Source organism: Trichechus manatus, unplaced genomic scaffold, assembly GCF_000243295.1.
Source record: "Trichechus manatus latirostris isolate Lorelei unplaced genomic scaffold, TriManLat1.0 scaffold00051, whole genome shotgun sequence".
Lineage (NCBI taxonomy): Eukaryota > Metazoa > Chordata > Mammalia > Sirenia > Trichechidae > Trichechus > Trichechus manatus.
In genome coordinates this window covers 9,878,133-9,905,307 of record NW_004443987.1, presented here as the reverse complement: position 1 = coordinate 9,905,307, position 27,175 = coordinate 9,878,133, and positions in this window count along the sequence as shown.

Genomic DNA, 27,175 nt, shown 5'->3' with positions numbered 1-27,175 from the left:
ATGTTGAGTATTTAGAGGGTTAAAATGTTGTGGGGTTGTTAACCAATGTCATAAAACAGCATGTGTGTTACTGTTACATGAGAAACTATCTGTTCTGTAAACCTTCACCTGAAGTACAATAAAATATTAAAAAAAAAAAAAAAAAATTGACTCTGTCAAAGCATAAAGTGCACTTCCAGGAAATCAGCAGTGAGCTTTAGTTGAGAACTTTCCCTCCCTAATCCAATTCATTTTCTTGGCCAGAATTGACGGTAAAAGCTACCAAATTTTCAATGAATTATTCAACTGCAAAATTATGTAACTGTAATTTTTGGTCCCACCCTTAAGTGTCTTACCCTTGGGAGAGTTAGTTGTTGTCTGACATAGTTTTGCTAGGAGATCTACGCTATATGTGTAAACCTAGTACTTGTCTAAAACAGAAATTACTCCCTCATTACTCGCCCTTCAAAGCTTTTTGTACTGGCTTCCTAGGGCTGCCATAACAAATTATCATAAACTGGTGGCTTAAAAACAACAGAAATTTCTTCTTTCAAAGTTCTGGAGTCTAGATGTCTGATATCAAGGTGTTGACAAGGCCATGCTCCCTCTGAAGTCTTTAGGGGAAGATCATTTTTTGCCTCTTGCTGGCTTCTGCTGGTTGTGGGCAATTCTTGGTATTTCTTGGCTTGTAGAAACATCACTCCAATCTCTGCCACTGCAGTCACCTGACATTCTTCCTGTACCCTGTGTCTCTGTGTCCAAATTTCCCTCTTCTTATAAGGACACCAGTCATTGGATTAGGGTCCACTCTAATCTTAGTATGATCTCATCTTAACTTGATTACATCTGCAAAGAACCCTTTTCCAAATAGGGTCACATTCTGGTTACGGATGGACGTGAATTTTTGGAGGACACTATTCAACGTGGTGGAGTCATTGGATTGTGCAAATGGTTAATGTGCTCAGCTACTAACTAAAAAGTTGGAGGTTCGGGTACACGCAGAGGTGCCTCAGAAAAAAAAAACCCTGGCAATCTACTTCTGAAAATCAGCCATTAAAAACCCTATGGAGCACAGTTCTACTCTGATATATATAGGGTGGCCATGAATTGGAATTGACTTGATGGCAACCATTTTTTCTTTTTTTTTTATTATGCAACCCAGTACACCTGCATTCTAAGTTTTTGTTTGTTTGTCATTCATGGATCCACCATTTTCCCAGTAACTCTAGTCTAAAACTTCAGAAATAATTGCATTTTCCCTTTCTATCATCTCCTACAGCTATTCATTTGTCAATTCCCACATTTTCTAATATCCTAAAAATTCTCAGTTACACCCCCTTCTTTCTAATTCCGGTGAAACCACTCTACTTTATGTGTTCCTTTATCTCTTGACTTCACTATTGATTTAGCTTGCCTACTAGCCCCTTTATTTTGAGTCTTTCCCTGCCAATCTACTTTACCCATTACTTGTGGATTAGTTTTCCCAGAATACATTTTTGAATACTTTTCTCCTTTGTTAAGAACAAAATGAAAACTTTCAATGATTTCCCATATCCTTCCCAATCATTACAAATCTCTAACTCATTCAAAATCGCATACAAAGTGGTCACATGTACTTTCAATAATCTAGTCCTTCCAAACTGGACTACATGATGTTGTTGATCATCTGCCATGCATTCACTTCTCCAAGTTTTTTCCTCTATGCAAAATGTCCATTGTCAATTGTCTATGCATTCTTCAAAACTTATCTGAAATGCATCTTCCATCATTAATTTTTTCTATTCTCCTAACTGGACATTATTTCTTTATCTTATGAATATTAATAGCACACTGTACGTATGTATTTTATGGTATTCATCATACTTTGTGATATAGTTATTTGTATTTTTATCTTTGAGTCTCTTTCACAAAGTATTAGGGACTATTTGTTAAACTGAGTAAGTCTCAGACATTAGCCAATTTCTTACAAAAACAAAAATTTGTCCAAATTGTTGTTGTTGTTGTTAGGTGCCATTGAGTCGGTTACAACTCATAGCGACCGTATGTACAACAGAATGAAACACTGCCCAGTCCTGCACCATCCTCATAATCATTGCTATGTTTGAGCCCATTGTTGCAGTCATTGTGTCAATCCTTCTCGTTGAGGGTCTTCCTCTTTTTTGCTGACCCTCCACTTTACCAAGCATGATGTCCTTGTTCAGTGATAACAATTCCAAAGTACGTTAGACAGAGAACATTTAGTAGCACTTTGATGTTTACGTCTTACCTGATTATACAAACAATGGCATTTCTTTAAAAAAATTAAACAATTTTTAAGATTCATGTGTTCCAATGATGATAATTCTTTTCATACCAATAGATAGATAGATGATGGATGGACAGATGGATGGACTAACTGACGGACCGACGGATGGATGGACAGACAGGTAGATAGGTAGCTGGATGGATGGATGGATGGGTAGATAGGTAAGTAGATAGATAGATAGATAGATAGATGATAGATAGAGATTAGAGAGCCCTGGTGGTGCAGTGGTTTGAACCCACCAGCCATACTCTGTGGGAGAAAGATGTGGCAGTCTGCTTCCATAAAGATTAGAGCCTTGGAAACCCTATGGGGCAGTTTTACTCTGTCCTATAGGGTTGCTATGAGTCACAATCGACTCAACAGCAAAGGGTTTGGTTTTCTGGTTATGTCTCTCTCTCTATATATATATGTTATATATATACATCTAGGGAAACTGATCAATGTCATCTGATTTAGAGCTTAGTAAATTTGTAATATGTCTTTTTCCTAAGGCTTAATTATGACATCTTCCCCAGTGAAGAAATTTGTGATGCAATGTAAAAGAATGGTAACTAAAATGTATACAATACAGTTCATTTATTATGGGATACATTGAAAGCCAAAAAAAAACAAAAAACAAAAAAAACCCCAAAATGACACAAAATGTTTAATATTATTGAAAAGTCTAGAAATTTAACTGATTTATTTATTTTATTGATTATATAAGAATTCCAGGCTGTTAAACTTTATCATTAAGCTACCCTCTTCAGTATTTAGCTGAGAATATGTTTCCTGCTCAACAGATTTTTCAAATTAAATCTATGCACTCTACCTGCTAATTATTTTTGCTATTTGATTATAATGAGAGCTAGGCCTGCTCTGCAGAATCACATCTAAGATTCCTTCACTGCAATGGCAATCACCAGGCTCTCCCTGGGAGCAATAGTAGACTGAGTTTGATTTGGCTTTTCAAGCTGTGCTTAATTATCGGTCTCCTGTCTGAACATTTTTCAGTGGTTATACATTCCTGACCAAGGCCAAAGAGTACTTCTGGAGAAGTACTTTTCATGATATTTAAAGAAAACATGAATTTTAATCAGAAACAGAAAAACCAGCAACCCTGTAAGGGTGATACTGCAGCAAGCCTGCATAGAAGATGTTCATCTCAAGGCTTCAAAGGATCATTCAGGAAGAAAAGTACAATGAAATTGTAAAAATAAATAAATAAAGCTTGACAACATTCAGTAAAAATCTGTCTCAGGTTGTGATCTTAACTGGAGGCTGTATTTAGTACATAAATATAACCGATATTGTATTTCTTACTCTTAATGAAATGAGGGACTCAGACTTCTCATGAAGGTCATATGGGCCAAGATCTTTTTAATTTTAAATTTGGCTGCAACTCAAAAACTCATTCATGAGGAAATATAAGTGAGAACTAAAGTGATGTGGTTTTATTTGTGAACTTCATTGCTCTCCAGTTCTTTTGCTTTAATATACTCTCTTAAGAGGGTAGCTATGAAATTGAATTAAGTTGAGCCATCTGGGACTTGTGATATAAACTGAAGAGACTACCATTTTAAGACTCAGGTGTACATCTTAGAATCTTATAACGTAATGCTCACAGAAGTTGTTGCAGAGTAAGCAATGTCCTCTGGACTTGCACAGAAGTCATATGGAATATAGAAATGCAGGCTATAGAGTCATTTAATAAAGCTACAGTTTAGGGGAGAGCAGCACTAAACAATTTCACACTATTTAAATCCTTGGACTTTCCACAAGTTCTGCATAGTGGCTTTAGACATAGTGATCAAGTTTGGGGAATATCAAAACAAAATAAATTATCTCAACTTAATCTATTTTGAAGGGGTAAAAAAGCTGAAATGAGCAATGAATATTAGTGACCACGTTTTATTAACCAAATATATTTTTGTTATATGTGCACTTATAGCCTTATTTGGGATAAAAAATACTCTGTGGAAAAATAGAATGTTTTATTCTGTCTGAGCACAGTGTAAAATAATAAAGAACTCTTACTTACTGCTTTAAGGAAATACCTAATCCAGTGCCACGAAATTTTCAGCTATATCATATCACTTAGTTCACTTTCAAATAAACAATACCTATATAGGAGCCCTGGTGGCGCAATGTTCAAGAGCTATGGCTGCTAACCAAAAGGTCGAGCTGTTCAAATCCACCAGCCGCTCCTTGGAAACCCTATGGGGCAGTTCTACTCTGTCCTATAGGGTCTCTATGAGTCGGAATTGACTTGACGGCAATGGGTTTGGTTTTTGGTTTTATATAGGTTTCTGAAAATAACAAATTTGAACATATTTAGATGTTCAATTATCTGTACTACAATTATATTAAGGCTACTAAATTCAGTGAAATATAAGATTAGCTTCAGATTGAATTGATATAATTCATACAGTCTATTTAAGGAAAATATTACTTATGTTTCTTGAGAGCAAGAGACATATACAAATTAAATATTGCATATGAATATGACTTTATCTTCTCTGTGTTTACTTGATAACAACTCTACTAGAATCTATCAGATTGGCCTGTGTTCTCCAATTAATTTTATCTTTCCCTTGCATATTTTAACTCTCTACTCCAGTTTATAGTTTTACCACAAATCTTTTTGTTATCATGCAATGCATACACTAACCAAATCAAAAGAAAAAAAAAGTTGTTGTGCATTTCAAATACAAAACTCATCCCACTGGAAATAATTTGAGTTTGTCTTACAATAGCCTAAGGATAGCTACAGATGGAAAAGGGGAGGGATAAACTTATAGGCAGAAGAAAATATAAGCAAAAATGCAAAAGCAGAAATATATGGTGCACCATGCCCTCTTCAATCACTGGGCCTTGGATTAGAACACTTCCCTCATCTCTTCCCCTGCTACCATTCCCTTTACCTGGCAAACTCTTACTGATTCTCAAGTACGAATTTAGAGACCACTAGTTGGGAAAGTTTGGTTCTGTCATTTGGTCCTGTGAATGTTTGGATTCCAGTATTCACAAAGATTCTCTGCCTTTGTTATAGTAATGCTCATTGGCCTAAGAAATAACTACAATCCATAAATCACTTGTCTAATTCATAATGAATATTATTGATACTATCAATCAATATAAATAAAGTTGATAAGAGCTAAAACAGTTATTTTTGCATAGTAAATTTTGTTATTGAATATAAAGGGAAGTTACAACTTCAAATATTGATCCATGAAAAATTAAAATTGGTAGAAATCATCAAGACTGAGTACAAATAAAAAAGGTTAAAACTGCACATGGTTTAATTGCACTATATAAATAATTTATCAAGGTCTTAACATGGCTAAAAGTAGTTTATTCTTGAAATTATAAATTTAAATTTTCTTATTGAAAATTCATGTATGTAGATAAAATTTTGATAGAAATCTTAAAATTTATGAAGTTAAAACATCCAATGTCAAGACAATAGTGTCTAAACAGATACTAAATTGAAATGATAAGATCAAAAATCTACCCTTTCATAACTCTACCTCTGTGTTCCTATAACATCCTCTATTATCCGTATCATAGAACTTATCATACAGTACTACAATTGCTTGTTTGCTTGTCTGTATACCACATTAGAATGTAAGATTTTTGAAGGGAGGGGCAATGTCCTCCTTTCTTCTATTTTATTTTCAGCATTCTAGCGAAGTACCTAGCACATAACCAGCACTAAGTCAATATTTTCTAAATTAATGAGAATGAATTAAGGGAAAGTTCAGAGAATATTTGTAGAAAGGCAAGAAATTCAGAAGAACTCAAATATAATGCGTCTAAGTGCATTGGAGTAGAGCGGGAATTGGAGGCAAAGGAGTGTACTAGTGAAGGAGATTGGAAACGGAGTGTGGTGGGGCTTGAATATCATTCTCAGGAATTTGGACTTAATTTTATATGGATTGAGGAGCTATTGTGGGCCACTTCCAGCCCACCAGCCTTTGTAAATAAAATTTTATTGTAAAACAGCTATGCTCCTTTGTTTATGTATTGTATATGGTAACTTTTCTCTTGCAAATACAGAGTTGAATAGTTTCAATTGAGACTCTATGACCCACAAAAGCCTAAAATATTTACTATCTAACTCTTTACAGAAAAAGTTTGTCAGGTCTTGACCTAATAGATAATCCTTTTCAAAGCAAATAGTTAAAGAGAAAAAACAAACTCAGATTCTGAAATATTGATTTTGTAATTTATTCACTCTTAAAAATGAGACTGGACCGATCTTTTAATATTAAAAATTTGAGTGAATTTAGAGTATTATAACCTGGAATCTTAAGTGACAAATATATTCTGGGCATTGGTGTTCAATATTTTATAGCTTTCTCCATTTTTTTATACTTTATTTTGGGTAAGTTTAATCTTACATAGTTTTTCTGCTGATGTGATTATGATCTTTTTATTTTATTTTTTTAATGTCACTTTCCTTTGGTTGCCTCTGGGAAAAACAGAATGTTAACATTCTTTGTGCATTGATCTTTTATCTGACCACAATGTTGAGCTCTCTTATTAATTATACAAGCTGTTGGTTACTTGTCTTGCAAAGTCTAGGTAAAAGGTCATATTTTCTGCAAATAGTGACAGTGTAGTCCCTTTCTTTCTTAGCTTCATACCTGATTTTTCTAACATGTTTATCTGTGTTTTATTGACTATGCAAAGGCATTCAACTGTGTGGATCATAACAAATTATGGATAACATTGCAAAGAATGGGAATTCCAGAACACTTAACTGTACTCATGAGGAACCTGTACATAAATCAAGAGGTAGTCATTCGAACAGAACCAGGCAATACTGAGTAGTTTAAAATCAGGGAAGGTGTGCGTCAGGGTTGTATCTTTTCACATACTTATTCAACTTGTATGCTGAGAAAATAACCCGAGAGGCTAGACTATATGAAGAAGAACGGGGCACCGGTGTTGGAGGAAGGCTCATTAACAACCTGTGATATGCAGATGATACAACCTTGCTTGCTGAAAGTGAAGAGGACTTGAAACACTTACTGATAAAGATCAAAACCACAGCCTTCAGTATGGATTACACCTCAACATAAAGAAAACAAAAATCCTCACAACTGGACCAATAAGCACCATCATGATAAACGGAGAAAAGATTGAAGTTGTCAAGGATTTCACTTTACTTGGATCCACAACCAACACCCATTGAAGCAGCAGTCAAGGAATCAAAAGCACATTGCATTGGGAAAATCTGCTGCGAGAGACCTTTTCAAATGTTAAAAAGCAAAGGTTTCACCTTGAGGACTAAATTGTGCCTGACCCAAGCCATGGTGTTCTCTATCACCTCATATGTATCCAAAAGCTGGGCAATGAATAAGGAGGACCAAAGAAGAATTGATGCCTTTGAATTATGGTGATGGTGAAGAATATTGAATATACTATGGACTGCCAAAAGAAGGAACAACTCTGCCTTGGAAGAAGTACAAACAAAATGCTCCTTAGAAGCAAGGATGGCGAGACTATGTCTCACATACTTTGGACATGTTATCAGGAGGGACTAGTCCCTGGAGAAGGACATCATGCTTGGTAAAGTAGAGGGTCAGCAAAAGAGAGGAAGACTTCAACGAGATGGACTGACACAGTGGGTGCAACAATGGGCTTAAGCATGACAACAATTGTGAGGATGGCGCAGGACCGGGCAGTGCTTCGTTCTGTTGTACATAGGATCACTATGAGTCTGAACTGACTCAACAGCACCTAACTATAACAGACTTAAGTAAATTTGGAGTCCTGGTGGTGTAGTGGTTAAGAGCTTGACTACTAACCAAAAGGTGGACAGTTCAAATCCACCAGCTGCTCCTTCGTTACCCTGTGGGGCAGTTCTACTCCATCCTATAGGGTCACTATGAGTCGTCAAATTGACTCGAGTTCAATGGGTTTTTTTTTTTAAATTTGTTTTTACGTAAATTTGTCAGAGAAAAGAAAGATTGGGGAAAATGGACTATTACAGCACAAAGAAGCTGGAAAAAGTACCAAAAAATGGACAAAACATATGAAAAAGCAATTACTAATGAAAAAAGAAAGTAATAAAATTTTTACTGTAACTAAGTTTAGATATGTTTTTCATTCATTTTCAAATATATTGTTATCAAGATTTATGCTTTAACCCTTGAATTATTTACAAGTGTGTATATGTGTATGAGTGTGCATACATATGTGTGAGATTGCATTTAATTTATGGATGCATGGCTTATTTTTTTACTATCTTCTTGCTATTGATTTCTAACTTTATTTCATTTTGATCTGCAAATGAACATGTTTCATAACGTATTTCTTTTCAAAATATGTGTAGTGTGGTATTTAAGAATTTAGTTTAGCATACTAGACACTTTAGTAATTTCTTTCTTTACTTAAAAAAACAAAAACAAACCAAACCTTTGCCCTCAAGTCGTTTCCGACTCATAGCGAGCCTTTAAGACAGAGTAGAACTGCCCCATAGGGTTTCCTATGGAAGCAGAGTGCCACATCTTTCTCCTGTGGAGTGCTGGTGGCTTCAAACCACAGACCTTTCAGTTAGCAGCTGAGCTCTTAACCACCGTGCCATCAGGGCTCCTCTGAATCACATTAGAGCCTAGAATTTTAAAACTTAAAAATTGAGTATTGCCTCTTTTGTTCTTTCTTCATTCCTGCTGTGCCATTCTCCTCCCTGAGGCAAGAAGGTAGAATGGATACCTGGGAAGTAGCAGAAATTAGAGAGGCAAACAATTACATAATGTTAGTACTTCAATAATGTTAATCTGCCACAATCACTTAACAAGGAATGTACAAACGTTCAACAAAATGATCATTTATTACGGCAAAAAACTACTCTGAAGCATCTGAGTAAGAATGCAAAAGAAACACGCCAATTATAATCAAATCTAAATTGAATTTAGCTACTAATATTGATTATAGCACAAGCAATAAATCAAATTATATAGACTAAAAGTGCACAATACAACTTGATATTAAAGTCTTTTGACTTTAGGTAATAAGGACTACAAGAGGACTACTTGGATTTCAAGAAGCAAGAAAAAGGATATTTTGTTTCATGTTAGAAGTGTGCACATCAGTTCATCTTTCATACTTAGAAAGACTCTTGGGCAATTGATTAAAAAATCAATGTGCAAACACCTAGAGGATTTCAAGTTGTTAAGCAGCAGACAAAATGGATTTTTTTCCAAAGTCAAAATATGTTAAAGAGGATTGCTATTTCTTTGACCTTTTATATGGGGAAATGATGCTGCTACTTTACTTCTGAAGTGCTTTCAACACACATGCATACAATATGGTAGCAACAAGAGTAAGCATTATGCTGAATACCTAAAGGTGATTTCTAATGGTGTAACTTTGCAAGAATACAAATATAACTATTTGACCAAAGTGGGGAAAAACTCCTACAACTTTGTATCAGATAAATCAATGGTGTTTAAGCTTTAAAATACTTCTATCTGGAGCCAGAGTCTTAGGAAAGCAAGAAGGATGGACATAAAAATGGACTTTCCTGCAATAAGGATTTTAAAACTACATGAAGTTCAAAAAAGCCCACTGTAGAATCACTTTGTTGCATAGTATTCCTACAATGGAATGCCACCTTTTTAGAAAGTAGGAAGTGAAATAGAGAAGACATTTTTTTTAGTCTTATTTCATCTCTATATAAGTCTCAAAAAGTGGCAAGGCCTGGAATGCAGCTATGATGTGATAAAAGAAAGAAGAAAAATTGCAGATTTCCTGCTTACTGGTCATGTTAGGCAAATATCAAGACTAATGGTTATAAATTGATGGCAGTATATTCCCTTTCTCTCACAGGTCCTATCAAATGGCTCTTTTTTTTTCTCCACAGGGGACCAAGAGCCCTGTGGTAGGTTGATGGACAGGATCAACTTTAGTAAAATGTATGAATTAAGTGGTTTGCCTGACACCCTCCCTCAGCCATTTTCCCTCCTTTTTTACTCACTTTTCTTCTCAAAGTTCCCAAGGTAATTCAGTGCAGTCTGTCATGGAAGAAAGTCTCTGATAAAATTATTTGGAGTAAAATATTAGTGACTCACTATTTTAGAGTATCTAAAGATATTGGATGAGTCCCTGGGTGGCGGAAAGTGTTATGCACTCGATTACTAGATTAAAAAGTTGGTGTTTTAAACCTATGCAGAGATGCCTTGGAAGATAAGCCTGGCGATCTGCTTCCGAAAGGTCACAACCTTGAAAACCCTATAGAGCAGTTCTACTCTGCACACGAGGGGGTGCCACAAATGGGAATCAACTCTGACACTGCAATTGGAATTGACTCAACGTCAATGATTTTTTTGTTTTTTAATTTAAGAATGTTGGTGGGATGGAGCAAAGGAGAATGAAGAACATCAAAGACACAAGGTAAATATTAGCCCAAGAGACAAAAGGGCACATAAACCAGAGACTCCATCAACCTGAGACCAGAAGAACTAGATGGTGGCCAGCTACCACCAATGACTGCCCTGACAGGGAACACAACAGAAGAGTCCTATATGGAGCAGGAGAAAAGCATGGGGCAGAACTCAAACTCAGGTAAAAAGATCAGACTTAATTGTCTGACAGAGACTGGAAGAACCTCCAAAACTATGGCCCCTGGGTGCTCTGTTAACCTAGAACTAAAATCATTCCCAAAGCCCGCTCTTTAGACAAAGATTAGACTGGACTATAAAACATAAAATAATGCTTGCGAAGAGTGTGCTTCTTAGTTCAATCAGATGCCTGAGACCAAATGGGTGGCTCCTGTCCGGAGGCAGGATGAGAAGGCAGGAAGGGACAGGATCTGGTTGAATGGACTTAAGAAACCCTGGGTAGAAAGGGGGAGTGTGCTGTTACATTGTAACGATTGCAACTAACTTCAAGTAACAATATGTGTATAAGTTTTTGTATGAGAAATTAACTTGAGCTGTAAACTTTCACTTAAATCACAATTAAAAAAAAAAAAAGAATGTTGGTGGGAGGACCTGGGTTGTGTAAACGGTTAAAAGGCTCAGTTGCTAAATGAAAGGTCGGAGGTTGGAGTCCACCCAGAGGCAAAACAGAAGAAAAGCCTGGCGATCTACTTCCAAAAATTCAGCCATTGAAAACCTATGGAGCACATTTCTACTCTGGCCCACATGTGGTTGCCATGATTGACCAACTTTCAATATTTTCCAAGATGCTTCGAAGAATATCATTTTAACATTAATATTTGCATTTCTGATTATTTCCTTAGACTTAATACCTAAAAGTGAAATTGCTGGGACAAAGGTTATATTCATATATAATGTTCATGATACGTTTTTGCAAAACTACACCTCGATAAGGTTGAAATCATTATAGTCCTTTCAGCAGTGTATGAAATGCCTATTTCATCAAATCCTTATCAAGATTAAACATTATCAATGTTTTAATCATTGTTCATGGTCATCGTGAGTCAACTTCACATCAGCTGGTTTTTAAGGATATTAGTGTTTTAAGAGGACCTTAAGAAAAATAAAATCTGACTTGGAGAGACGTTTATGGGCTAGGTTTGCCGTTATCTACTACAACACTGCAAAGTATCTACTTGTTCATGAAAAAGAGTCTTGACATCATTCCCTGCACTTCCATTTTCCCAAAACATGCATTCCTCAATGCACACCTGAAAACACAGTCACCAAAACATGCACTCACCATTCTCAGATACAATCTAAACAAAACCTAAGAGATAGATTATTATGGTTTCAAGATACAATTAATAAAACAACCCAAATAGTTACATCCACATGTTATAAATATCATCATACAGTCATGGTAAATTAGTCATTTTCAAAATAATTTCAGTCATGAGGAAATGTTCACAATGTTGTATATGAAAATGCAGGGTACCAAACTAGACTCAGTATAATTCCAATCTAAATTAAAATTAAAATTAAAAATGAATTTACATGTGCAAACATAAAGGCTGGAATAAAATGTAGCAAAATGTTATTAGTGTTTAACAGCACAATTGGAGCAGAAAATGAGAGTAGAAAGCTGCAAGAGAGATACTACTCTTAACTTTGTTTCTTTTTGTGTTTCCGTTTAGTCTAAAAGTTGATTAATGGTATCTTTTCAAAACACCATACCTTACATCACTTTACTAGATAAGTTATTCTTTTTGTCCTTGGAATTATTAATAATAGTTGAACCTAAAAAGTTATCTGGTTCCAAACAGTTATTTTTCTTTCAAATTTTTCATATCAGATTTTTCTCATTAAAGAGAAAAGATATATTTATTTTGGAAAATGTGGGGAAAGCAGAAAAGTGTACAGAATATTGCCTGCAATTTTATAATTGGGGATAATATTTTTAACATTTTAGTGTATTTAGATCCAGTCCTTATTCTATGTGTATGTTAATAATATATATGGTATGCGTGTGCATGGGTGCATGCGTGTGCACTATAAAATTGGCATCATATTGATGTATACAGTTTTGCATCCTGCTCTTTTTTACTAAATATTAAGTGTTGTGATGTTTTGCTTCATAGATAGATAATAGCAGCATAGTTTTACAGAGTATGGCAGTAATAAATGTCCCTTACTGCTGACCGATTAGATTGTGTCCAGCTTTTCAATATTTTCTAAGATTTTTTGATCAAAATCCTTGTAAATTAATATTTGCATTTATTATCATTTCCTTAGGCTTAATACTTAAACATGAAATTGCTTGGACAAAATGTATATTCATATATAAGGTTGCTGTTATGTTTTTGTCAAATTACACTCTGATAAGGTTGAAATCACTATATTCCTTTCAGCAGTGTAGGAAATGTTTATTTCATCAAATCCTCACCAAGATTAAGCATTACCAATGTTTTAATCACTGTGATTCTAATTGAAAAAAAGGGTATCTCATTTTTTAATGTCCTTGAAAATTTTGTCATATTTAATACCATTTGTTTTCTCTTTTTTTGCATTTCCTGTTTATTTGCTTAGCAAATCTTTCTGTAGCACTTCTCTCTGCCTCACTTTCCTCATATATACTAGAAACAATGATAGTACCTACCTCATAGAGTTTTGTGTTGTTGTTAGGTGCCGTCAAGTCAGTTCTGACTCATAGCGACCCTATGCACCACAAAACAAAACTCTGCCGGGTCCTGCGCCATGCTCACAATCATTGTTATGCTTGAGCCCATTGTTGCAGCCACTGTGTCAATCCATCTCTCCGAGGGTCTTCCTCTTTTTTGCTGACCCTGTACTATACCAAGCAGAGTTTCGTGAGGATTAAATAATTACATGAAAAGCACTTAAAACAGTGTGTGGCACACAGTACCTTGAACATTAGCTATTATTATTATTATTAGGCCATTTAACTTTTATTGTAAAAAATCTTTATATATAGATAAATGGCTCAGTAAAAAAATGGGCAAAGGATCTGAACAGACATTTCACCAAATAGCTAACAAACACGTGAGAAGAAGCTCAATGTCATTAACCAATTCAAATCTGTTGCCTTCAATTAATTTCAACTCATAGTGACCCTATAGGACAGAGTAGAACCGCCCCATAGGGTTTCCAAGGCTGTAATCTTCACGGAAGCAGACTGCCACATCTCCCTCCTGTGGAGTGGCTGGTGGGTTCCAACCACCGACCGTTTAGTTAGCAGCTGAGTGCTTAACCACTGTGCTACCAGGGCTCCTTCATTAGCCATTAGGAAGATGTATATCAAAATCACTGAGATACCACTTCACTTCCACGAATATGACTAACATGACAAAAATGGAAAATAACAAATCTCAGCTAGAATGTGGAGAAATCTGAACCCTCACCCATTCCTAGTGGGAATGCAAAATGGTACAGCCGCTGTGAAAAACGGTTTGTTGTTTCCTCAAAAAGTTAAACGTAGAGCTACCATATAACCCAGCTATACCACTCTTAGGTATATACCCAAGACACGTGAAAGCAATCAAGCAAACAAACACATGTACACCAATGTTCTTTGCAGCACTCTTCACAGTAACCAAAAAGTGAAAACAACCCAAATGTCCATCAAAAGATGAATGGATAAACAAAATGTGGTCTAGCCATACAATGGAATACGTATTACTCTGACATAAAAAGAAATGAAGTCCTGATACATGTTATAACATGGACAATCCTTAAAAACATTATTCAGAGTGAAATAAGTTAATCACAAACGAACAAATATTGTATGATTTCACCAATATGAAACACCTAGAATAGGCAAATGTATAAAGATCAGAGTTTAATAGTGGTTACCAGGGGCTAGAGGGAAGGGGAAAGGAGAACTCATTGTTTAGGTAGCATCGAGTTTTCATGAGGCTGGAAAATTTGGCAATGGATATTGGTGATGGTTGCACAACATAATTGGTTTTATTGAGTTGTACATGTGAAAAAAAATAATACTAACACTTTTTCTGCCACATTTTATGCAAGTACATATTTCTGTTTGTTTGTTTTTATTTTTATTCATGTTTTTTGTTTTCCCATAACACTAAATATGCAGAATTTTTGAATACCTATGTAGTCAAATCTATGACCAAATTTTTTTCTATGAGTTTATTTTTCTTTTAAGTAGAAAAATGGTTCCTCACCCTGAGACAAATAAATATGCATATATTTCTGGGTCTAGGCTTTTTTTCTTCTTCATTAGTTACATTTATCTCTTTAATTCATCTGCTATTTATTTTACTATATGGGGTGAAGTAGAGACCTAAATTTGTTTTTGTTTCTGTATATTTTATCAGTTTTGTCCAAACTCATCAATGGACTAAATCAGTCTTTATTCAATGACATGAGGATGCTTCATTTATCAAATATCAAAACATCTGGGCTTTCTATGCTATTCCCTTTATCTATTTTTGTGTTGATTTCATATTATTTTACTTAGCATTATTTTATAATATATGCTGTATTTTGGTAGTTCATACCACCATTCCTTATTACTCTTCTTGGTGTATACTGATGATGCTGGTGTTGATGATTATAATAATGACAGTTCTGATTTCTAATATTTATTTACTACTTACTGAGGTTCAAGATTACATGTATTAACATATTACACATCCTCAAAATAACATAATGGAAAAAATAACTATTTTCTCCCTATTTTACAGATGAAGAAACTGAGGCATTCAGAGAATAAGTAACTTGGCCAAGGACACACAGCCAGTTATTAGTAAAGCAAAGATCCAAAACCAACAGTCTGCCTTCACAGCTATTGCTTTATATTACCCTCAGATTTTCTTGCCTACTAATTTTTCCAGATGAACTTATTCCCATGGCTCTTAGGGACTTCAACACAAATATACTTCTTGATTTGAATAACCACTACTAAAAACCACCCATATTTGACATGTCTCTGACATTCAAAGGGCTTAAATATTGTTTACTTTAACTTGAGCACCCTTTCTTTCCAGGCACACACCCTTTAATTTGACTACTAGAGTAAAGGCTAACTAGCCACTGTATGCTTACTAGTTTGAGATGACGACTCTCCCCTGCCCAATCGCATAAGTAAAAACTGCATCTATTTCTTCTCCTGTGTTTCAAGAACTAAACTAAAGCTCAAAGGACAGTATGGCTATATGTACCTTAGCTTGTAATTATATCAGAGATGTCCAGAAGCTATGTCATTGGGCATAAGGTTATTAAATGGTAAGTTCCATAGTGTCTTTGCCTAGAGAATGGTGTTAAATAGAAAGTGACATGGCAGTGTGCAAATATATGCGTGTGGGCTCAGTGGGGTTGAAGGGGCCGGGAGCGTTGCATCTTCAGTTTGAATTCCTATCAGGAAGACTATTCTCATAAAAGAGGGTTAAAACTGTTTCTGTCTTGACATCAAGAAAAGAGAATGCAGCTGCCAGAGCAGAAGAAAGCTGATCCCTGCAGAGAGAGCAGATAAATAGTATGGGTTAGAAGGAGCTGCAGTATTACATAGTCAGTCCCAAAGTTCACAACTAAGGATGAAATCCTTAAGAGTGCACTTCAAGCAAGTGCATAAACAGAGACTAAGACTTTATAATAAAGGCTATCTCTGTAGCAAGATGTGGAAAATCTCAGGGCAAATGAGGCCACAAGGGACCAGAAACACTAGGGACACACAGAAAAGGATTTCAAGAAGACTACAGTCAGAGACTGTTTTCCTCTCCACACTAGTAAGTGCTATCACCAGAGAGACTCATGTCAGAATCCACTATATATATCCTTTATCTGTATAGCTTGCTGTATGTATGTATTCATAGCAGTTCGCATCTACAAGTGTTCTTATTACAGACTGTAGTCTTCTAGGTATTAAAGAATACTTTTAGGTATTGTTATACATAAGTAACCCTTCTAAGTATATAAAGATACAGGGCAAGGAAGTGGAGTCAAAATGCTGCTACCCAGAATGGACAAAAGCAGAGAAGCTGTAACCTCCTCCTCCCTGCCCTGCATACAGAATGTTGACTGGTCGTACTACACATTCCACTAAAAATGCCTACGGTATGTCATAGAGTAGGTGTTACTTCTTTTTGAGGCAAAATTTCCCTGTTTTTCTGCTCCTCAATCATTACAATTCTCCCCCTTTTTTGGGATGCATAGGTATTCATTCCACAGGGCCCTTGCTTCAGGCTTCCAACCCAGTTTTAGTCCTTTTAAATGGTCATTGAGCTACAGTATCTTGTGAACTTTTATGGATTTTGCAATAGAGTTAATTCCCTTGGTAGCCTTCCTCTGTACCAGGAATGTTCCTACTGGTGCCATATTACACCCTTTGGTAAACTTTCTATAGAAATAGGAATTTTAGTTGCTCCAAGTACAAATTACAAGTTCATGACACTACAGCAAACATACTTAAAAGTGGTTTCTTAATATCCACTCTCACCCTCTTCCAATACATTTTCTATATTTGTAGCCAGAGTAACTTTTAAAACAGAAATCTGATCTTCTTAAAACTCTTTAATGGTTTCCCATAGTTCTTAGGAAAGTGATTTATATATTTAAAAAACGTAGCCTACAAGGCCTTACAAGATGTCCTCTGCTGATTTCTCCAACATCATCTAATTCCCTATTAGCATACTGCACGTCTCTTACACAATACCTATAGCAATTGCCTTTAGTGTAATTCATTCTTTAATCTCTCTCTTGCTTGTTGTTTTTGTTGTTAGGTGCCCTTGAGTCGATTCTGACTCATAGCGACCCTATGTACAACAGAATGAAACACTGCCTGGTCCTGCGCCATCCTTACAATTATTGTCATGCTTGAGCCCATTGTTGCAGCCACTGTGTCGATCCATCTGTCTGAGGGACTTCCTCTCTTTCACTGACCCTCCACTTTACCAAGCATGATGTCCTTCTCCAGGGACTGATTCCTCCTGATAACATGTCCAAAGTATGCAAGACGTAGTCTCACCATCTTTGCTTCTAAGGTGCATTCTGGCTATACTTCTTCCAAGACAGATTGGTTTGTTCTTTTGTCAGTCCATGGTATATTCAATATTCTTCACCAACACCACAATTCAAAGGAGTCAATTCTTCTTCAATCTTCCTTATTCATCGTCCAGCTTTCACATACATATGATGCTATTGAAAATAGCATGGCTTGGGTCAGGCACACCTTAGTCTTCAAGGTGACATCTTTACTTCTCAACACTTTAAAGAGGTCTTTTGCAGCAGATTTGCCCAATGCAATGCATCGTTTGACTTCTTGACTGCTGCTTCCATGAGTGTTGATTGTGGATCCAAGTAAAACAAAATCCTTGACAGCATCAATCTTTTCTCCATTTATGATGATGTTGCTTACTGGTCGAGTTGTGAGGATTTTTGTTTTCTTTATGTTGAGGTGTAATCCATACTGAAGGCTGTGGTCTTTGATCTTTATCAGTAAGTACTTCAAGTCCTCTTCACTTTCAGCAAGTAAGGTTGTTAATGAGCCTTCCTCCAATCCTGATGCCCCGTTCTTCTTCATATACTCCAGCTTCTCGGATTATTTGCTCAGCATACAGACTGAATAGGTATGGTGAAAGGCTACAACCCTGATGCACGCCTTTTCTGACTTTAAACCACACAGTATCCCCTTGTTCTAGCTGAACAACTGCCTCTTGATCTATATATAGGTTCCTCATGAGCACAAGTAAGTGTTCTGTATTTCCTATTCTTTGCAATGTTATCCATAATGTGTTATGATCCACACAATTGAATGCCTTTGCATAGTCAATAAAACACAGGTAAATATCTTTCTGGTATTCTCTGCCTTCAGCCAGGATCCATCTGACATCAACAATGATATCCCTGATTCCACGTCCTCTTCTGAATCCAGACTGAATTTCTGGCAGTTCCCTGTCAATATACTGCTGCAGCTGCTTTTGAATGATCTTCAGCAAAATTTTACTTGCAAGTGATATTAATGATATTGTTTGATAATTCCCACATTCTGGTGGATCACCTTTCTTAGGAATAGGCATAAATATGGATCTCTTCCAGCCGGTTGGCCAGGTAGCTGCCTTCTAAATTTCTTGGAATAGATGAGTGAGCATTTCCAGCACTGCATCCGTTTGTTGAAATATCTCAATTGATAATTCCGTTAATTGTTGGAGCCTTGTTTTTTTGCCAATGTCTTCAGTGCAGCTTGGACTTTTTTCTTCAGTACCATCGGTTCCTGATAATATGCTACCTCTTGAAATGGTTGAACGTCGACCAACTCTTCTTGGTATAATGACTTTGTGTATTCCTTCCATCTTCTTTCGATGCTTCCTGCGTCATTTAATATTTTCCCCATAGAATCCTTCACTACTGCAACTCAAGGCTTAAACTTTTTCTTCAGTTCTTTCAGCTTGAGAAATGCCGAGCATGTTCTTCCCTTTTGGTTTTCTAGCTCCAGCTCTTTGCAGATGTCATTATAATACTTTACTTTGTCTTCTTGAGCCGTCCTTTGAAATCTTCTGTTTGGTTCTTTTACTTCATCATTTCTTCATTTTGTTTTAGCGTCTCAATGTTCAAGATCAAATTTCAGTGTCTCTTCTGACATGCAGCGTCACAGCAACACGCAAGCCCCCACAGTACGACAAACTGAGAGGCACATGGGGAGCTTGGCACATAGAAGGCATTAAATATGTTTGGTTAAATGAATGAATGAATGAAACTCCTACTCTGCAACAGGGGAACATAAATATTGATGCCAATCATGGATTATGTCTTTCTCAATGAAACATCTCTGTTTGTGAAATTAGGCTCTTTTGAAATTTCCATACTGGTAAAAGGTCTTCACTCTTGTGATACTGAGATGCAGTTGGTTTTGTTTTCTTTTGCAGTCTTTCTGGCTCTGGATTTGTAATTCTCCCAAAATGATTAGTTAGGCTGCAATCTTGCAAGGGATTTTTGGTTTGCTATTCCTAAAAGTGGCTTACAGGAATTGGTTGGTTTACTATCCACATAAGAGGTTTGCAAAACCACCTAATAGGATTGATTGAGCCATGCCCTGAAATTGACGAGGAGTTTCTCTGTATAAGCAGTCGATCTAACAGAAGCTTTTGGAGTGTCCTGAACATGAGAGCCAGGAGAGGAGTGTGTCTTTTGGACATGAGGTCTTGCACTGAGAATCGCCTAGAAAGGCTGTAATATAGGTCAAGGGCTATAACGATGAACTGGTAACAGTCACTGAACTGACAACACTGAGGACCAAAATGGCATCAAGCACAGCAGAGCCCAACAGCAAGGAAATGGTAGTGTGGTGAGAGTGGTGGGAACCAGGAGACTGGCAGATGGTTGCCATGGGTAAGTAATCCCATGGAGTGGAGTTGGGCATCTCCTGCAAGAAGGTTGCCAATGGAGCGAAAGCTTGGGCATACATTGTACAGGGGTTGCCCATAAAAGTTTTGCCTCAAAAGCTGTCATAATGCCAGCTTAACCCTGGCACTGCCCCAGGGTTGTCTCAAAGCTGCTGGTTGAGAGCTGGACCAGCAAGCACAGGAGGCAGACATGGCCAAGAAAAGCTGCAAAGAGTGACACAGAGAGAGACAAACATAGCCACGGCCCACCCAACCTGACCTGACCTGAGAACACATTTTCTTAGAGAGAGAGAGACCTGCTAACACCTGGTCTACAGCATGCTCACCTGGTAACACAGAAATGGACATGGGTAATTTGGAAGAGGTGAGCAGGTCTCCTTTTAGACATAAGTGGGTTCCTCCTCTATGATGCTAAGTGGAGTACTCTTAGGGGTAAAGGGGACCTGTTCATCTCATATCTGTTCCTCTCATTTACTGTTTGCTTTCTGTAAGTAATTTGTTCTTTTTGTTTACTGTTCAAATAATAATAATCCTTTTTAATTGCCAAAACTGTGTAAGTATCTTGTGTGTATGACCCAATTGGATCTGATAGAAGAGTCCTTACTTCAGCAGTCTTACCGTTGCTTGCATTTTTTAAGTAACTCGAGAGTGTTTATGTACATAGTTCAGATACCTTAGCAGTTCTTGAAACACATGGGATTAATTCTCTCCAAGTTTCATGTAAATGGGAGGAAAGATAGGCTTTTTAAGTTAGGAAAGCATAGCTATCAATGCCAGGCATTCTATCTTCCCTAACCCATAATTCTACCTTCTAGATAAGCATGTAAAAGCATTTCAAATAGGCATATTATAAAGGATTCTCAATAGCATAAAATATAGGAAGTGAATCACAAAAGCAATGTGAAACAATAGTTATTTGTCTCAGTGAATGATAATTCCTTTAGAAAGACTTATAGCTCAATCTTTAGTTCAACGCACAAACTAGTAACAAACAGCAATAACATTGTTATTTAGTAATTTCATGGAAAGAGGTGAGTTATTGTTGAGTAGTGATAAACACATTTATGGAGACATTTCCCATTTATATCATAGACAATGGTATATAATAACTTCAATATATATTTCCTTGGAATTTGGGGTTAATTTGCCTCCTTTATGGAATTGTAGTTAATTTAATTGCAACATGAATATTTTCTTAAGAACACTGATTAGAGTAGCCTCTCTTTCATAAACTATTTGCAACCTAACATGAAGTAAGTAGTGTCAGAAGTTAAAAAGACATGGAGAGTGGTAATCTAAGATACAACTACTGGTCTCTACTTGTCTGGAACAAACGAGAATAAAGGAAATCAAAGACTCAAAGAAGAAACTAGTCCACAGAACTAACAGCTCACACTAACCACAACCTCTTCTAGCCTGAGACCCGAAGAACTAGTTGGTGCCGGCTACCACTACTGACTATTCTGACTGGGGACACGATAGAAGGTCCTGGATAGAATGGGAGAAAAACATAGAACAAAACCTAAATTCCTAAAAAGGGCCAGACTTACTAGATCAATAGAGACTAGAGGAAACCCCAAGACTATTGCCCAAGGATACCTTTGAACTTAGATCTGAAGCCACTCCAGGAGGTCACCTTTCATTCAAATAATAGATTGGCTTATAAAATAAACAATATTACCTGCGAGTACTGTGCTGTCTTAAATAGTCAACTATATGAGACAAAATGGTCAACATTAACCCTAAAGCAAAGATGAGAAAGTAAGGAGGAGTAGGGAAGCTAGATTAATGGAAACAGAACAGAGAGAATGGAAATAATGAGAATGTTGACACATTGTTAAAAATGTAACCAATGAGAACCTAATCTGCTGTGTAAAGTTTCACCTAAAACATAATAAACAATTATTAAAAAACAAAAACAAAAAAACTTTAATTCTGGAGCCTGATTGCCTGAGTTCAGATTCTGCCCCACTCACCACCAACTAAAAGACCTGGCAAATTATTTCCAAACTACAGTTTGAATGAAAACAGGGAAAGAGGAGTGACACGGAGCAGAGAGGCTCAGCTCACTGTCCTGGCACAGCATGGCTATCTTGAGACAAAGCCTGTAGTGACCCCAAGGGAAGAGCACAGGAAGTCAATAGAATGGCACTCCCAACAAGAGACAAATAAACTATGTAGAAACACCTGGAGGGAAGCAAGGTGAGTGTATCATCAACCAGATCTAAGGAAAGAAAACTCAGAAAGGAGGGTGAGAGATACAGAGATTCTAACACTCACAGAGCAGGGAGGGAGAAAGCAATGAGACTAAGGTATTCTCATGAACAGCGGTGCCAGACCGTTGGGGTGGGTAGTGCACATGAGGTGGTGGATCCATGGAGTACCAGTGGGAGGTCATCCATCCACCAGGACTCTGGACACACCTCTACTTGCACTTGTTCAAGGGCAAGCCCCAAACACTGGCTGCAGCATATGGGAAGAGTCTGGGCACCAACATCAGCTGGCTGGAGAGGTGTACTCCCTCTCCCCCCATCTTCCTGATCAGAGGTAGCAGATGGTCCCCTGCCCCAACCACCTCTCTTGACCAGGGATCATAAGATGAGCACACACTTATCCCTCCTCCCAATAAGAGTCAGCAACCACACCCGCTCATCACTCATCTTTCCCATTTGACACAGCAGGAGGCAAAGTCAGAGCGACCATGCACAAGCCCACCCATCATTCACTCCCCCCACCTGATCAGGTGAGAGGTGGCACCACCATGACCCTGCAGCCACATGTGCACCCACCTGTCTCTCACCCTCCCTTCCACCTTACCCAACAGGGTTGGTGTCAATGTGACTGTCAGTAAGCACACCTGTCACTCACCCTCCCACCAGATCTGGTAGTGGGCTGTGTCAGGGTGATTGCACATGCGCCCACCCACAGCTAACTCTGCCTCCACTCACCCAACCCAGTGAGCAGCAGAGGCCATGAAGCCACCTGTTGCTCACTCCCCTACTCGACCCTGTGGAAGGTAGTGCAAAGGATAAGGAAGGACACTGTATAATGATTAAAGGGTCACTACACCAGGAGGACATAACTATAATAAATACTTACGCACCCAATGACAGAGCTCCAAAATACATAAAACAAACTCTAACAGCACTGAAAAGAGAGATAGACAGCTTCACAATAGTAGTAGGAGACTTCAACACACCACTTTCGGTGAAGGACAGAACATCTAGAAAGAAGCTCAACAAAGATATGGAAGAGCTAAATGCTACAATCAACCAACTTGATCTCATAGACATATACTGAACACTCCACCCAACAGCAGCCAAGTATATTTTCTTTTCCAACGCACATGAAATATTCTGCAGAATAGAGCACATATTAGGCCATAAAGCAAGCCTTAAAAGAAGGCAAAGCAGCGAAACATTACAAAGCATCTTTTCTGATCATAAAGCCATAAAAGTAGAAATCAACAAAGAAAAAGCAAGGAAAAAAACCAAACACATGGAAACTGAAAAACAGCTTGCTCAAAAACTACTGGGTTATAGAAGAAATTAAGGAGGGAATAAAGAAATTCATAGAATCAAACGAGAATGAAAACACATCCTACAAGAACACAGCAAAAGCAGTGCTCAGAGGTCAGTTTATAGCAATAAATGCACACATCCAAAAAGAAGAAAGGTCCATAATCAAAACATTAACCCTACAACTGGAACAAGTAGAAAGAGAGCAGCAAAAGAAGCCCTCAGGCACCAGAAGAAAGGAAATAATAAGAATTAGAGCAGAATTAAAGGAAATAGAGAATAGAAAAGCAATTGAAAGAGTTAATAAGACCAACAGCTGGTTCTTTGAAAAGATCAACAAAATTGATAAACCACTGGCCAAAATGAGAACAGAAAAACAGGAGAGGATGCAGATAAACTGTATAAGATATGAGATTGGTGATATCACAACATATCTAACTAAAATTAAAAGAATCATAACAGAATACTATGAAAAATTGTACTCTAACAAATTTGAAAACCTAGAGGAAATGGACAAATTTCTAGAAACTCACTTCCTACTTAAACTAACACAAACAGAGGTAGAACAACTAAATAAACCATAACAAAAGAAGAGATTGAAAAGGTAATTAAAAATCTCCCAACAAGAACAACAACAACAAAAAAAAAAAGCCCTGGCCCAGAAGGCTTCACAGAAGAATTCTACAAAACTTTCAGAGAAGAGTTAACACCCCTACTACTAAAGGTATTTCAGAGCACAGAAAAGGATGGAATACTCCCAAACTCCTTCTATGAAGCCAGCATAACCCTTATACCAAAACCAGTTAAAGACAACACAAAAAAAGAAAATTACAGACCAATATCCCTTGTGAACATTGAGGCAAAAATCCTCAACAAAATTCTAGCCAATAGAATTCAGCAACGTATCAAAAAAATAATTCACCGTGATCAACTGGATTTATACCAGGTTTGCAGGGATGGTTCAACATTAGAAAAACAATGTAATCCATCATATAAATAAAACAAAAGACAAAAACCACATGATCTTATCAATTGATGCAGAAAAGGTATTTGACAAAGTCCAACACCAATTCATGATAAAAACTCTCAACAAAATAGGAATAGAAGGGAAATTCCTCAACATAATTAAGGGCACTTACACAAAGCCAACAGCCAACATTATCCTAAATAGAGAGACTTTGAAAGCATTCCCCGTGAGAATGGGAACCAGACAAGGATGGCGTTTATCACCACTCTTATTCAACATTCTGCTGGAGGTCCTCGCCAGGGCAAATGGGCTAGAATAAGAAATAAAGGTATCGAAACTGGTAGAGAAGAAGTCAAATTATCTCTATTTGCAGATAATATGATCTCATACACAGAAAACCTAAAAGAATCCACAAAAAAACTACTGGAACTATTAGAAGATTTCAGCAAAGGTTCAAGATACAAGATGAACATACAAAAATCAGTAGGATTTCTTTACACCAACAAAGAGAACCTGGAAGAGGAAATCACCAAATCAATACCATTTACAATAGACCCCAAGAAGATGAAATACTTAGGAATAAATCTAACCAGAGATGTAAAAGACCTATTCAATGAAAACTACAAGACACTACTGCTATAAACCAAAAGAGACCTGCATAAGTGGAAAAACATATCTTGCTCATGGACAGGTAGACTCAAAATTGTGAAAATGTCAATTCTACCCAAAACGATCTACAGATACAATGCAATCCCGATCCAAATTCCACCGGCATTTTTTAATGAGATGGAGAAACAAAGCACCAACTTCATATAGAGAGGGAAGAGGCCCCCCATAAGTAAAGCATTACTCAAGAAGAAGAAACAAAGTGGGAAGCCTCACACTACCTGATTTTAGAACCTATTATACCACCACGGTAGTCAAAACAGCCTGGTACTGGTACAACAACAGATACATAGACCAATGGAGTAGAACTGAAAATCCAGACATAAATTCATCCACCTATGAGCAGCTGATATGTGACAAAGGACCAAAGTCCATTAACTGGGGAAAAGACAGTCTCTTTAACAAATGGTGCTGACATAACTGGATATCCATCTGCAAAAAACTGAAATAAGACCCATACCTCACACCATGCACAAAAACTGACTCAAAATGGATCAAAGACTTAAATATAAAATTGAAAATGGTAAAGATCACGGAAGAAAAATTGGGACAACACTAGGAGCCCTAATACATGGCATAAACACAATATGAGCCATAAGTAACAATGCACAAACACCAGAAGAGAGACTAGATAACTGGGGGCACATAAAAATCAAACACTTATCCTCATCAAAAGACTTCACCAAAAGAGTAAAAAGACAACCTACAGACTGGGAAAAAAAATGTTTGGCTATGACAAATCTAGTCAGCGTCTAATCTCTAAAATCTACAAGATACTGCAAAACCTCAACAACAAAAGGACAAATAAACCAATTAAAAAATTGGCGAAGGATATGAACAAGCACTTTGCCAAAGAAGATATTCAGGTGGCTAACAGACACACAAAGAAATGCTCATGATCATTAGCCATTAGAGAAATGAAAATCAAAACTACCATGAGATATCATCTCACCCCAAGAAGGCTAGCATTAATCCAAAAAACACAAAATAATAAATGCTGGAGAGGTTGTGGAGAGACTGGAACACTTACACACTGTTGGTGGGAATGTAAAATGGTACAACCACTTTGGAAATCGATTTGTACTTCCTTAAAAAGCTGGAAATAGAAGTACCATATGATCCAGCTATCCCGCTCTCTGGAATATATCCTAGAGAAATAAGAGCCGTCACAAGAATAGATATATGCACATCCATGTTCATTGCGACAGTGTTCACAGTAGCAAAAAGATGGAAACAACCTAGGTGCCCATCAATGTACGAATGGATAAACAAATTATGGTATATCCATACAATGGAATACTAGGCAATGATAAAGAACAACAATGAAACCATGAAACATCTTATAACATGGATCAATCTGAAGGGCACTATGCTGAGTGAATTTAGTCACAGAAGGACAAATATTGTATAAGACCACTATTATAGGAACTCAAGAAAAAGGTTTAAACACAAAAGAAAACAGTCTTTGATGCTTACGAGGGTGGGGACAGAGAGGGAGGGTTATTTGCTAACTAGATAGTAGATAAGAATTATCTTAGGTGAAAGGAAGGACAGCACATACTACAGGTGAAGTCAGCACAACTGGACTAAACCAAAGCTAAGAAGTTTCCTGAATACAATCAAATGCTTTGAGGGACAGAGTAGCAGGGGTAGGGGTCTGGGGACCATGCTTTCAGGGGACATCTAGGTCAATTGACATAACAAAGTTTATTAAGAAAAAGTTCTGCATCTTATTTTGGTGAGTGGCATCTGGGGTCTTAAAAGCTCGTGAGCGGCCATCTAAGATGCATCAATTTGTCCCAACCACCTGGAGTAAAGGAGAATGAAGAACACCAAAGTCACAAGGAAAGGATTAGCCCAAGAGTCAGAAAGGGCCACATAAACCAGAGACTTCATCATCCTGAGACCAGAAGAACTAGATGGTGCCAGCCACCACCAATGACCACCCTGACAGGGAACACAACAGAGAGTCCCTGACGGAGCAGGAG